The sequence below is a fragment of the Dipodomys merriami genome, unplaced genomic scaffold (genome assembly GCF_024711535.1).
Source record: "Dipodomys merriami isolate MVZ:Mamm:240054 unplaced genomic scaffold, mDipMer1.0.p SCAF_4, whole genome shotgun sequence".
Lineage (NCBI taxonomy): Eukaryota > Metazoa > Chordata > Mammalia > Rodentia > Heteromyidae > Dipodomys > Dipodomys merriami.
The window spans coordinates 54,575,814-54,589,654 of record NW_027205603.1 but is presented as its reverse complement, the minus strand read 5'-3'; the positions used below and the strand labels follow the sequence as shown (position 1 = coordinate 54,589,654).

At 36.4% G+C, this 13,841-nt stretch overlaps 1 protein-coding gene across 3 annotated transcripts in view; it reads right to left on the bottom strand.

The window, feature by feature from the left end:
- Window positions 1–13,841, bottom strand: part of Cnbd1 (cyclic nucleotide binding domain containing 1) — a 294,076-nt gene that overhangs the window by 277,388 nt on the left and 2,847 nt on the right. The gene's annotated exons all lie outside the window — the stretch shown is intronic.

Below are 13,841 nucleotides of genomic sequence, written 5' to 3'. Positions count from 1 at the left end.
AACACTCTTGCGTCGAAGTTAAATGGAAGAATCCATTGTGTTGCTCTTCTTTAATCCAGAGTGTTTTTCCTTCCCACCATGTTGATACTGGGAATCAAAGACCCTTTTAGTAGCATGGCAACAAGAACAGCACATGTCTACTGTTCTCTGTGACTACACACATAGGGTACAGCACTCTTTCATGATAGACCAGGAAAATCATTTCTGATCCTGTTGGACTGTGGTATTTGTTTTCAGTTATTTTCTACTACTGTCAATTATCAAGGCTAGTTTTACTGTTTCAACTTTAAGGTCCTACCTTAGATATATCTTTCAAAATAATTTACTGGTGCCCTGACTATCTTGTGTTATATATGAAAGGATTGTGTCAATACCTGAGCTAGACTAATAGAGGTAACCATTTATCTACCAACTTCATTTAGATACATTAATAACTAAAATTGGAAGATATGCATGGTGTTCAAAAAGTAACAAATGTATGTTTCTTGAAATAATTCTTACTAAATTGCATTTTCCTAATAAACTTAATCATGAAAAACTTTTCAACCCAAATATTTCTTTTCCTGCCCCTAGTGTTACAATTCTGGATTCAGGGCAGACTCAAATTTATTGAACCCCATCACTTTTCATCCTACATTTTTTGCAACACACTGACCACACTGGCTACACTCAGAATGAAATCTGATCACCCCAACTGTCACCCTTTGGCAATCCTTAATGCCTTTACCTTGATGGGGTATCCAACACAGTTGCCATTCTCACATATGAAACTTCATTAAAGTTAAGTATTATTGAAAATATCCTGCTTTTTCCTAAGTTAGATGGAACTCTATGAAATGTGTGGGATTTTAACTTTTGACAAGTGATTTTGATCAAATAGATGTAATAAAGAAAGTCTCCTAGGGCCCTAAATTCACACTGATCAATTTCTGACATCATCTTCATCAATTATTTTATGTATTTTCTAGTTAGTCTCCCTTTTCCATCCAATACCACCTTTCTTGTATTTCATATATAATAAACATTATACTCTGAAATCTATGTAATATGATAGTAATTTCACATCAAATCAGAACTTTCTTGACATTTTAAAAAGGAAGAAGTTAAAAAAGCAAGAAAACCAGATCACTTGGAAGGAAGCAGAAATAAACAGAATACTGTATTAATTTTAACTTGTCTTCATAAGTTTGTGCCTGCAGCTGCTAATGTCTGTTCAGAGAAAGTCTATCAATTCACCAATTCAACTCCTATCAAATATTTTTCATTACTCCTTACAATTTATTCTGAATCCTTTTAAAATGTGTTGCAAGAACAATAGCATAATCATATGGCTCATTTTTGAGAGATAGATTTTATTAAATTGATTGTGAATGCCTGGCATGCCTCATAAGTCTGATCAATTCTCAACACTTTATTTTTAAAATCATCTCAGATTACCTTACTCATGTAACAATAACCACTCTGTACAGTATCTTTATAATAAAAAATATATGTAATAATTTAAATATATTTAATTTTTTAATAATTTAAATATATAATCTAATATAATAAAAATCATCTCAGGCAAGTCCCTTAATCTGCCTTAATCATAATAACCTATTCTACACAGTAGTAATAATCATAAAACCTTATACTACTGATCTGAAGATTAAATAAAATAATAGAGACTCAGATCTTATGCACAGCACCTAGATATATGAATTAGAAACTTTCATCTTTATTAGTAACCTTGAAAATCTAAAATGAGTAAGAAAAGAAGAAGTTCTTCAAATGTTTTTTCTTTCATGTGATTGTTTCCAACATATTTATAAGATGATTTCTTTGTTGCTTTGTATGTCCCTCCCCCATAGTATAACTCCTGCTTTCACTGTATTTGATGTTGGTATAATTTGTGGAGGGGAAGGGAAAAACAAATCGTTTAAATAGGGGTACAGGTGGACCCATTTCGACAATGAGATGTACAAGTCGTTATGTCAAAAAACGACATAAGGGGGTGGGGATGGGAAGGGGAAACAAAGGAGGAGGCAACAATACTTGATAAGAAATGTATTCATTATCTTTCCCTTGTAATTGTAACCCATCTATATGGTATTTTCACAATGAAAAAAAAAAAGGACAGAAAGAAGGATCTTGTTTTTTAATCCAACTAGACAGTCTATGTCGCTTAATTGGAGAGTTAAGTCCATTAATGTTAAGAAATAGGACTGAAAGGTATTTGGGAGTTCCTGCCATGTTATCCACCTTCTTGGGGGCTGCGAAACTGGGTTCTTCCTATGGTTCTTGGATTCTCAGTTTGTGTGCAGTTTCTTGGCCTTTATTGTGGTCTTGTTGGTTTTCTATGTGTAGGATACCTTTAAGAATCTTTTGTAGGGCTGGTTTGGTGGAGATGTATTGTTTCAATTTTTCCTTGCTATGGAAGGTTTTTATTTGGCCTTCAGTTATGAAGGAGAGTTTAGCTGGGTACAGTATTCTTGGTTGATAGTTATTTTTCTTTAGGACATGGTATACATCATTCCAGACTCTTCTTGCTTTGATTGTCTCTGCTGAGAAATCTGAGGTGATTCTAATTGGTTTTCCTTTATAGGTGATTAATCTTTTCTTCTTGACAGCTTTAAGGATCTTTTCCTTGGTCTGAGTTGATCCTGTGTGGATTATAATGAGATGGTGGGATGTCCTATTCTGGTCTGGTCTATTTGGAGTTCTAAAAGCTTCTTGTATCTGAATAGGCCTGTCTTTTTGCATGTTTGGGAAGTTCTCTGCTAGGATCCTGTTAAACAAATTTCCTAGACCATTAACTTCTGTTTCTAGGTGCTCCTCTACACTCATTATCCTTAGATTAGGCCTTCTTATGGTGTCTTCCAAGTGTTGGATAGATCTATCATATTTCTTGGACTTGTCTTGAATGGTTGTATGTTCTTTCTCTATAATATCTCGGCTGTCTTCAATCCCTGAGATTCAATCTTCTGCATGGTCTAACCTGCTGTCAAGACTTTCTACTTTGGGAATTCTATGCCTCCATCAGAAAGAATGACATTGTCCCATTTGTTAGGAAATGGAAAGACTTGGAAAAAATTACATTAAGTGAAGTAAGCCAAGCCCAAAGAAACATAGGCCCCATGGTTTCCCTTATTTGCAATATCTAGTATATGTATGAGTCAAGCAGAAAAGGTCAGATAATGTGATGTTAGGAAAATAAACCCTTAGATATGTATTTTAATGCTTTTTTCTTTCATGCATTTGTTTCTAATGCATTTATAAGATTATTTCTTTGTTGCTTTGTATGTCCCTCCCCCACAGTATAACCCCTGCTTTCACTATATTTGATGTCGGTATAATTTGTAGAGGAGATGGGGAAAAACAAGTCATTTAAGGATACAGGTGGACCTGTTGCAACAACGAGAAGTACAAGTTGTCATGTCGAAAATGAATTTTACAACTTTGGTGCGGGGGGGGGGGGGTGGCCCGGGGGGGGGGGATTGGGAGGGCAGGAGGAGGCTGGGAAGGGATGTGAAGGGTAAACAAAGGAGGAGGCTGCAATGCTTGATAAGAAATGTACTCATTTGTGGGAGAGGGGGGAGGCTGGGAAGGGATGTGAAGGGTAAACAAAGGAGGAGGCTGCAATGCTTGGTAAGAAATGTATGCATTATCCTGCCCATGTAATTGTAACTCCTCTGTACAGTATGTTCACAAAAAAGAAAAAAAGAAAAAAAAGAAAAATATGGGAAGTTTTAAAAGAAAACAGAAGTTGGAGGAAAGGCAAAATTATTTAAAGAAGAATTTAAGGAATTTTGCAAAATGCTCAAGAACATCATGGTGAACATAATAAATCATACACACAGACAAGTATTACACATCCAATCTCATATGTAGAAGCTTTGTTTTTTTAAAAAAGAACAAGATATGAAGAACTATTAAGGTATAAAAAGGGGGAAATAAGAGAGCAAGAGAGGATTGAAAGGAGGGCAGGCCAAAGCATGCTATATGCATGTAGGGAAATATCACAAGGAAACTCATTAATTGGAGCAAGTAAAAATACAAAAGGATATGACGATGATGATGATAATGATGACAATAATAACATAGCCAATATATATTGAGCATCATTTTTTGCAATGCATTGATTTAAATATTCTGCACAAATATATCCACCACATTCCATGAAGGAGTAACAATTTATTACTCTTATTTTGTAGATGAGAAAAACTAGGGTACCTACAGATAGATAACTTAAGTACCTCATACATGACAAAAGGGGCTTACTGTGAACCTATTCAAGGAACAGAAGGGGCTGGGCCACAAAGAAATTCTTGGGAATAGACTGGGAAAGCACAAGACATAGGATGGTTGTTTGCTCTTTTTCCCTTCCTCAAAATAATGAGACTATTTTATCCAAGAACTCTAATAATTTTTTTCTCTGTTTGCAGAGAAAAAAACACTATAAAACTTTGTATATATTTTTATTGTAAAGATACTGTACAGAGGGGTTACAGTTACATGAGTAATGAGTACATTTCATCTCAAGCATTGTTACCCTTCCTTTGTTTTCCCCCTCTCATCCTTTCCCTCCCCACCTCCCGGACTCATCCCTCTCTCCCCCCACCCGAAGTTGTAAAGTTCATTTTCAACATAATGTCTGTGCATTTCATAATTACAATGGGTCATCCTGTATCCTTATTTCAGCATTTTGCTATTTCCCTTCCCCTCCCCAAATTAGAAAAATGTATATACAAGATGTAGGGCACCAGAATCAAATACAGTGAAAACAGGGGTTATGCCATGGGGGAAGAACATACAGAAGAAACAAAAAATCAGATAGTACATTATAAACATATTAAAAGCAACAGCAAGAAAGATAAAACCATTTGTGTCCTTATTTTGGGGTTCATTTCGCTTAGCATCATCTTATATGGTCATATGTATTACATAGGTCCCATGATTTTCTAGATATTTGCAATGTCTAGGACACTATAAAATTTTGAAATTCCACTTATATGAGATCACAATTATTCATATGAGATTCCCAACAAAGATGGAACAAGTACAATATTATTTTAATTGAATATTTCTCAAAACATCATACTAGACAAATGCTTTCTCAGAACGTACATGTAGACTGTGATTCTTTAATGATTCATTGATCAAAATTATACTTCTATTCACTAGACATATAAATATTCCACAGGAAAGTTAGAGTGAATTAATACTAGGCTATGACTAGTAAAAGTAATCAGGATAACATCAACTGTAGGTGACGATAAAGGAAAAGCAAGTTAAGTCAGCCGTTCAAGGGAATAATTAAACATTTATAACAACTATGTAGTCTGAAAGACTACTGAGATTCACACTTTTCTCAGATTGACAACATTAGCAATCTCTAGTCAAGCTTTCAGATAAAATTATTTGAGTCACATTCATTGTATCACAAAACTTTTTGAAATAACTTTTCTAATCAACTCCTAAGATTATTTCCACTTTTACAGTGACTCACAAGCAGGTGGAGGCTTTCTATTGAAGTTAGCTTTTTCCTTAAACAAAATGAAGAGTAAAAAAATGTTCACAACATTTAATATTTTATCAGGATAACATATTAAATCATTCATTCTGCTAGTTTTTGAAGTGCACATGAGACATTTAATGTCTGTTCAAAATATTAAAGTCACAAACCCATTTAAACTCAACCTTACAACCCACCTCTTTAAGTTTATTTGATCCAATGTGACCTCAATAACATGGTGAGAGAATATTAATTTAAAGCATTCCTATTTGAACTTCCATTCTCATGAGAATAATAACTGAATGGCCAATTATACATGTGGGCTGCATGCTACTTGCCAAGCTAAGCAATTTCCATGCATTATCTCCTATTTAAATCAATCCTTCTGAAAGTCTATGAGGCAGAAACTGATACTGTTGTCATTTTGTCAATTTGGAAACAAAGTCTTGGGGACCTTAAATAATTTACCAGACCTTCCAGCCATCAAAGCACAGTTTTATGATTCCAGCTTGGGCTTGCTCTGCAGCCCATTGGTACAGCATTGCTTCATACAAAGGGAAATAAGTTTGGCAATCTTTCCCTGACCTGTTTTAAAGGGCAGCCCCTCTCACTAGAAAGAGACTCCTACCCTATTTAAGCAAGTAAGTAACTGTTGTTACAATGATGGTTCTAATCTGACTGTTCTTTCATGGCTCACTTTCATTCCTGATTCACAGTCTGTTTTCTCACTGGACATTTCTTCAGTTGCATTGATTGGAAACCACAACATTTTGCTCCACAAGTGCTCAAAATTCAAATTTGAAAGTACAGTATCTACTTTCTACCCATGAGAACATGTACTGTGCCTGCCTTCCTAACTGAAAAGGGGAAATCTGAATGTCCATTTCTCTTTCATTTCTTCCTCTCATGGAGTTTCTATAGCATCATTTAGGCATTCTCCAGCATCCATTGACCTTGTTTACAACTGGCTGGAGAAGAATTTTAGAAGGATCACCTTTCTTTTTCTTGGGCTCAACATATGGAGCATCTTGTTTTCAGGAGAAAAAAATCAATCTTACAACTTCACCCAAACGAGTGAATGCACATCGTGTAAGGAATCAGCGATTCCGTCATGATGAAAGCTCTGCTGTTTTTTTTGTCACTATGACAAAACACATGAGAAACTTTAAGGGACATGGATGGTTGCAGACATTTCAGTCAGGCTGGCTGATCCCATAGCATTTAGGCCTGAGGCAAGGCAGAAACAATATGACAGAATGTATTACACAGGAAAATTACTCACCTCATGGGAGCCAGGAAACTACCAGAGTAGAAAAGTCCAGAAACAGGATGCACATTCCCAGGGTCCTACTTTCTCCATCTAGGCCCCACCTCAATGCATTCTATTCATCTATGAATGCACTGATAGGTAATCCAGGGATGGAATTAGAGCACATCTGATTCAACCACTTCCCAAAAGACCATCAGCTGGAAACCAGTCTATAAACACCTGACCCTTTGAGGGAGATATTTTTATTCAGGCCATACACAGAAGCCAGCTCACGAAACCCTTTTCTGGCCAACTTCTGTCTCCTGCATGTTTCTCAGTTACTATATAAGTGAATATTATTCTCACCCAGTCACTTCCAAGTCTTTCCAGTTTTTACCATAAATGACTTTTAAAGAAGGTGCTTTTCATGACATCAAATGAGCCACTTGTCATCCTGACTATTTTTCCTTAATGCAATCCCATTGTCATTTAGATATGACATTTATTGTGACTTGAACTTCAAAGCACTATACTATTCAAAGTTGCTTGGAGACATGTGCTGAGCTGTGCTTTTCCCCTGTGATTCAAGGAAGAACATTATTCTTCTTTCTTTATTGCTCCAGTCTTCCACTCTACACTTCCACAAATCACTATAATTTGCACCACATAGCACACTATCTGCACAAAGTGTCCTGTAGCAACTTCTGAAATGGCCTATAATATTATAAATCTTTGTGCTATTTTTGGTGCAAAATGTTGGTTAGGTAAATATCCATTGTTGTGCATTTTTTCTCCAGAGGACCATTAGTCACATTTTATTGTTCAGAAAGAAAGCCTGTTAGCACTCATATTTCATCTGTTAGTTTGTGTGTATGTGCGTGTGTGAAAGAGAGAGAGAGCGAGAGAGACAGAAAGACAGAGTGTTGTGGTTTAGAACTGTATTTCTGTACTTAGTAGGCACAATGTCTTTGAAAAAAGCATGCATATGTATTTATATGTTAGTAAATTATAAATCACATACCAGGGTTAAGAGGTAAATTATGCCCATTTTAATATACTTATTAATCATTATTTTATTACTTGACTTCTACAACAAACAGAACAGATTTATAAACAATTAAAAATGGCTTAGTTTAAGAAAGCTGTCCCTTCATCAGGTCAAGTATAAGAGAGGTATCTATGGTGAAAACTCTGGAATACAACTTTGGATCACATCAAGTTAGTCGCTTTACCTACTTCTATGATATGTCAAATTGTTTGTCAAAAATGTGCATGATTCTAAAAGAGATGTTAGCTGTTTCTGGAGCTAGACTCGCTGCTTCCTGCATCAATTGTATTAGTCAGAGAAGCAAGGAGATACACTAAATGAGAGATTTATTATTAATAAATGAGGGATTTATTACTGGTAAATAAGAGATTTATCACTGGGATTTGAGCATAAACAGTGATGTGATACAAATCCATTTTGTGGAATCATTGTTCATTTCTTGACTTAACTAATTTAAATTGCCTTTTCCTTAATTTGGCTTCATATCAAAGGAAAATACCATAGTAAACATATAAAACTAACATACTAAAGGAAACTACAAATTACTGTGCAAGTACACTCAAGAGAATAGAACAATAAAATTCAGAATGGTAAGTAGATATCAGCTCCATTATAGTTCTTCTAATTTTTTTAGTAAAAGACATTTTTATGTTGAAAAGATTAAATGTATCATATTAAAATTTGTGATTGAAATCATAATGACAAACTATGATAGACTTTAAGGCATATGAAATAGAATTGATTAAAACATCTTCCTGCTATGGCTTGAAATGCTTGACTCGTGTGTGTGTGTGTGTGTGTGTGTGTGTGTGTGTGTGTGTGTGTGTGTGTGTATGCCTAGTGGCACAGCATCAATCCTAATGTCTTAGAGGCAGAGGCAGAAGAATCTTAAGTTTGAAACAGCAATTAAACATCTTTCTTAGATAACTGATACAAATTTTATGCTGAAAACATGCTACTTTTCTTTGCCATGGCATGGCTTTATCATGGAATAGAGGGGAGGATTTGGTGCCATCAACATTAGACTGCTGGTGAATTTAATCTCAGCATCAAATCTTTTAAAATATGATTAACCTATTATGTAGATGCAAGAAAAATTTCAAGAGTATTGAGCCTGGGCCCAGTGGCTCACATCTGTAATCCTAGCTATCAGGAGGCTAGATCTGAGGATCATGGTTCAAAGCCAGCCCAGGCAGGAAAGTCTGTGAGACTCTTACCTCCAATAAACCACCAGAAAACAGGAAGTGGCACTGTGGCTCAAGTGGTAGCTCACTAGCCTTGAGCTGAAGGGCTAAGGGACAGTGCCCAGACCCAATTCAAGACACACAACCAAAAAAAAAAATTCAAAAGTATTTAATTAGGTACCCAAATGCTCAAAATAGGTCACTTCCTTTGTGAAGTCCTATATACAGCTCTTAATTAGTTCTTAAAGTTTCTTGTGCATGAAGATGTTGATGGCTTAACAGCAATGATAGCCATAGGTATTTTGAAAGAACTACACAGGAAGGAGAAAAGCAGAGTAGTATTGGAATTAGTTACTGCTAAGAATATATCAGCAGTATGTGAATGATGCAAAACTTTAAACAGGTTCTCAACACTATACATAACTACTTCATGGTAAATTGTACTTATTGGACTGAAATCAAATCTAAAACATGTTTTAAGTTCCAAGTTTAGAATGCCATATATATTTTTAACTTTTAAAAGTAGATGCTCTGGGGAAAAACATCCCATAAATATTCTTTAAAGAAAAAAATACTCCAAGACTCTCTTGACAAAACATTGAAAAGACTGTCAAGCTGAGCCTTTGACTGATGACCCTAGTAGAGATGTCTGTTCTTAGCTACTTTCAAAAGCATCAAAGTCATTCCACAGTCTCCTGATAAATTGTCAGATGTCTCGGGAGTTGCTGCTACTTTTCAGTCATATCTGTCTATTCATGAAAACTTAAAAAAATAAAAAACTACAAGAAAACTTCTATCTTTGAATCTGAATTCTCATGAAAGAGAAGTCATTGTATCGAGGTTTTTTTTTCTTTCCTAAAAGCATTTACCACTTTGGTAAACTGCCTGAATTATACTCGCTGTACTAACAGCAAAATTCATAATGAGTTGAAAACAGCAGAACAGATACTTGGACTGTTCTGATTTGTAATTAACTACCCATCAAAAAACTTACATGTTGATGTTATGGTCCCTGTATGGTAGATCCAGCCATTGAGAATTAATGACTAAGGATCTGACCTATTTACTGGAACAACCTATTGATGGGTTCATAATCTGAAGGCATTATTGGGAAGTAGTGGAAATTAGAAAGTGGGATAGATCACTGGAGAATGCCTTTGAAAAGCATATCATATCCCTGGCCCGCCCCTTCCTTCCTTCCCCCCCCCCCGTGCCTCATAGCCACAATTAGATGAGCATCTTTGCTCTGCCATATATTCATCACCTTGATATTCAGCTTTGTTTAAAGTACAAAGTATTGGAGCCAGCTGAATTTGGACTGAAAATCTGAAACCACAAGCAAAAATTAACTTGTCCTTATCATACATTGTTTTCACAGGTTATTTTTCTTGAAGCAATGAAAAGGTGTCTAACACAGAAAATTAATACAGAGGAATCATTGCTGTAACTATTCCTAATTATGTGATTCAGAAGCTTTTGGAACTGGTTTGTGGGTAAGAGAAGGCTTATGCAAGTGAACTAGGAAAAGCTAACATGCCGTAGGCACTGCATAATGAGGGATTTTAATTTTAATGGATCTTCAGAAGACTAGATTAGGAACATAGTTCCTAAGGTTTGGGATGGGAATAGGACTCTATTGAAAATTGAACTAAAGGCCATTTATTTCCTACACTGTGGCAGATTTTTACTTTTTTCCCATGTCCTGAGACTTTCTGGAGGACTACGTTTAATGATGAGTGACTAGCCATGCATAGTTTTTCAGGTCTAAAATACTAGTACTCAGGAGGTAGAAGCATAAGGATCAGGAATTGAGGATAGCCTGAGAGACACTGTGAGTTCAAGGCCATCTTGTGGTAGATAGCTATATCTTTATTTTTTTCTTTAATTATTTAGATCTTGTCTTTAAAAAAAAAGTAAAATGTAAATAAAGATAATTGGCTAACTTAGTAAAAGAACCTTCAAGATAGCCCATCACTCAGACAGTACGCAGGGGTATTCATTCCTGGCTACTTTGGGCCAAGTTAGTAGTGAGAATCACTAAAAGCAAAAATCAGAACAGAGAGACTTGAAAAATATATACTCTGATCAGAAAACAAATATGTTTAAAAATTATAGACAAAGCTGGGAGCTGGTATCTACCACCTGTAATCCTAGCAACTCAGGTGTCTTAAATATGAAGTTCATGGTTCGAATCCAGCCTAAGCAAAAAGTCTATGAGACTCATCTCCAATCAAGCAGCTGGAAATCAAAGTATGGCTTAAGTGGTAGAGTACCAGCCTTGGGTCAAAAAAAACAAAAGCACAAGGTTTTAAGTGGGAAAAAAATACTAAGTCATGTGTTCAAGCCCCAGTAATCAGCACCAGAATAATAAAATAAAATAAAATAAAATACAGGCTAGGTGGGTATGTTTGTTAGAGATTAGAACCACTAAAAAAAGAAGCCAAGTATTTGCAGTAGGACAATAGGAAAAACATCACAAGAACATGTCAGAAATCAGTAAGCTGTACCTAATACTGGCTCAAGGTGGTTTCTGACAACATATCTGGGTCCACTTTCTAGCACAGGGCTGCTTAGAAAATTGTTTCCCAAGGGAATTTTTTGCCTGTTCATCCATCTAGACACTAAGAGGCCAGTGTAACCATAGTCTAATAGGGCTTAACCACTGTTAATGCTGATAGCAGGCCATGACACCATTGGCATGAGGCTGGTTTTATAGGCATTCAGAGGACAAGAATTAGATTCTGGAGGTTTTCATCCAGATTTCAAAGAAAAACCTTGGGATCCAGGCAATCTGTAGTAGTTTCAGATTCCTTCTGAGGAGCCATGGACAGAGTGATGTGTGAAACTGTGACAGAAAATACAAATAAAAATCAATACCATACAGAAATAAAAAAAAAGAAAAACATGGGCTAGAAGAATGTCTCAAGCAGTAGAGTTTCTGACTGGCAAGCATAACTGTTAACCCTGGTACTGACAAAAAGAGGAAGAAGAAGGAAGAGGAGGAAGAAGAAAGAAAGAAAGAAAGAAAGAAAGAAAGAAAGAAAGAAAGAAAGAAAGAAAGAAAGAAAGAAAGAAAGAAAGAAAGAAAGAAAGAAAGAAAGAAAGAAAGGAAGGAAAGAAAGAAAGAAAGAGGAAGGAGGAAGGAAGGAAGGAAGGAAAGAAGGAAGGAAGGAAGGAAGGAAGGAAGGAAGGAAGGAAGGAAGGAAGGAAGGAAGAAAGGAAGGAAGGAAGGAAGAAAGGAAGGAAGGAAGGAAGGAAGGAAGGAAGGAGAGGAGGAGGAAAGGCAGGGGTAAGGAGAGGGGGAGGGGAAAGGGGAAGGGAGAGGGGGAGGAGAAGAAAGCATAAAACACAAAATAATATAAAAACAATATTAAACAGGGCGTTGGTGGCTCATGCCTGTTATCCTAGCTACTGAGGAGTCTGAGATCTGAGGATCATGGTTCAAAGCCAGACCGGGCAGAAAAGTCCATGAGATTCTTATCTCCAATTAACCACTAGAAAACCGGAATTGGTGCTGTGGCTCAAGCAGTAGAGCGCTCACCTTGAGATGAAGAGTGCAGGGATAGCGCCCAAGCCCAGAGTTCAAGCCCCATGACCAACAGAAAAAAAAAAAAAACAATATTATCAACAATACATCCAAATCTTTCCATTTCCCAACAAATGGGAGTGTCATTCTTTCTGGTGTAAACATAGAATTCCATTGTGTGTGTGTGTGTGTGTGTGTGTGTGTGTGTGTGTGTGTGTGTGTGTGTGTGTCTCACATATATATCACATTTTCTTGATCCATTCATCTACTGAGGGGCATCTGGGTTGGGTCCATATCTTAGCTATAGTGAATAATGCTGCAATAAACATAGTTGTGCTGGTAGCTTTAGTATGGCCTTGTTTGTTTTCATTTGGATAAATGCCCAAAAGTGGGACTGCTGGGTCATAGGGGAGCTCTATGTGGAGTCTTGAGGAACCTCCAATCTGCTTTCCAAAGTGGTTGAACAAGCTTACAGTCCCACCAACAATGCAGTAGGGTTCCCTTTTGGCCACATCCCCTCCAGCATCTGTTGCTATTAGAGTTCTTGATTATAGCCATTCTAACTTGGGTGAGGTAGAATCTCAATGTTGTTTTGATTTGCATTTCTCTTATGGCCAGAGAAGCTGAGCATTTCTTCATGAATCTATTGACCATTCTTATTTCCTCTTCAAAGAAGTTTTTCTTTAAGTCTTTAGCCTAGTTGTTGATGGCACAGTTGTTTCTTTGAGGATTTGTTTTAGAGGATTTAATTTTTTGAGTTCTATTTACAGTTTAGCCCTTGTCTGTTGTAGAGCTAGTGAAGATCTCCCAGCCCACAGGCTTTCTATTGATCTTACTAGTTATGTCCTTTGCCATGCAGAAGCTCTGCAGTTTCATGCAATCCCATTTGTCCAACCTTTCTTTGATTTTTTTTGTGTGTTTCTGGGTCTTCATGAAGAAAATTTCAGCTTATGCCAAGGAGCCCTAGAAATTTAGGTCACATGGTTTCCCTTATTTGCAATAATTAGTACACATATACAATAATCTTATCAGATGAGCTTAAAAGCTCAAAAGCTATGTACATATGACCATATAAGATGATGCTAAGTGAAATGAACCCCAGAATATGGACACAAGAGGTCTCTTTGTTGTTGTTTTTATGTACTATATGTTCTATGAGATTTTTTTTATTTACTTTGTATGTTCTTCCCCCTGTGGTATGTCACCTGTTGTCACTGTACTGGATTTGGGTACCCTGCATCTTGTATATATATTTGTCTAATCTGGGGAGGGGAAGGGGAATAACAAAACAGTGAAACAAGGACACAGGATGACCCATTGCAACAAGGATACCCATAGGA